This window comes from Solanum pennellii, chromosome 2, assembly GCF_001406875.1.
Source record: "Solanum pennellii chromosome 2, SPENNV200".
Classification (NCBI taxonomy): domain Eukaryota; kingdom Viridiplantae; phylum Streptophyta; class Magnoliopsida; order Solanales; family Solanaceae; genus Solanum; species Solanum pennellii.
The window spans coordinates 42,339,072-42,340,477 of record NC_028638.1 but is presented as its reverse complement, the minus strand read 5'-3'; the positions used below and the strand labels follow the sequence as shown (position 1 = coordinate 42,340,477).

The 1,406-nt window shown below is 26.7% G+C and overlaps 1 long non-coding RNA gene across 1 annotated transcript; it reads left to right on the top strand.

The window, feature by feature from the left end:
• The first annotated feature begins 510 nt into the window (after positions 1-510).
• On the top strand, positions 511-930 carry LOC114076091. Its single transcript, XR_003576703.1, has 2 exons — positions 511-584; positions 699-930. It is a non-coding gene; the product is annotated as an uncharacterized LOC114076091 (long non-coding RNA).
• Positions 931-1,406: the final 476 nt, after the last annotated feature.

The window sequence follows — 1,406 nt, the reverse complement described above, 5'->3', positions numbered from 1 at the left end:
CACAAAGCTAATAATCAATATATCTTAAGAGAGTGAACTTACGGGGGATATCTTGAGTTAAAGCTAATTACTAGAGATTTTATTCAGGACATAAATTTAAAATTAAATACTTTTGGGGATACTTGACGTAATTTCCTCATTATCAACTTAAATCGATGAAATTCAAAGGGCACATAGTAACCAATTTAGTTTATATTTGTAAAATGTAATTTATCTTGCATGAATCGCGCAACAAAAGACAAGTAATATTTACTGATAATTAGTTAGTAAATGGCATTGAATTGCAGAACACAAAATTCTAATAAAGGGATTAAGAAAAGGTCAAACCTGGAGTGGACCATTGAGCATTGTCTAAACATAAGATTTATCTCTAATAACATTATTAACACATACCTTAATTTTGATATTTATTGACGAGATCTAACTACAACCAATTTTTTCCCCTTAAACAGTAAATACCAGTCATATAGCATTTGCTATTAAAACGTAACATTAGCAAATCCAATAATTATAACCAAAAAAATATATGGCAAAGTCTTTAGCTTCCTTGTGTTGTATTCTTTTTTATGTTTCCCTCATCCTTGGTAATTTAAATATATTGTTAGGATTTGAATCTGATTTTATCGGACTGATTCATTGACTACTAGACAACAACATAACTCTGACGGCTCGATTAACGTTTTTTTTTTTTTTTGCAGTTGATGAAAATGTTGGGAGAGTGGAAGGGAAAATTTGTTACAAAGAGGTGCATGAGGTAATTTGCAAAAATGATGATCCAGAACAAGATTGCTTGCCTACATGTAGACATTTATTTGGAGGTGGAAATAGAGCAACTTGTGCACCTCAATTTAATGGACCTAGCATTTGTGCTTGTGTATATAAATGTTGAACAAATATTTACTAATTAAATATTCCTATTTTGGTCCTTTATATATGTGATGATGCAACTTTTGATTGTAACGAAAAAGGATTAAAAAAAATAAATTATTCTTTAGTAGTTCGGTTTAAAAATATCTATCATTAATGTTTCAATCCAAAAATCCCCTATCGATAATATATTTTGGTCAAAAATCCCCTTTTCCTATAAACTTATTATTTCTTTTATTTTTTGAACACATTATATTTATAATAAAATAACAATTGAAAAAAAAACTCCTAGTAAATAAAAATTTTATTTCTCAATCTTTTCGCAATTAAAGTAGGATAAACAATTATTATATATTTCTTTGATTTCAAAGTTAATAATAACTCAATTTGAAGCAATGTAATAATCTTTCGTATTCTATGGCATTATAGTTGTGATATCTAAGATTTATATTAACGAGTTCTTGTTTTTCTTCAATTAAAAAAAATATATTAAAAAAATAATTTTATCTTTATCTAATTTAATTTAATGATGAAGAATT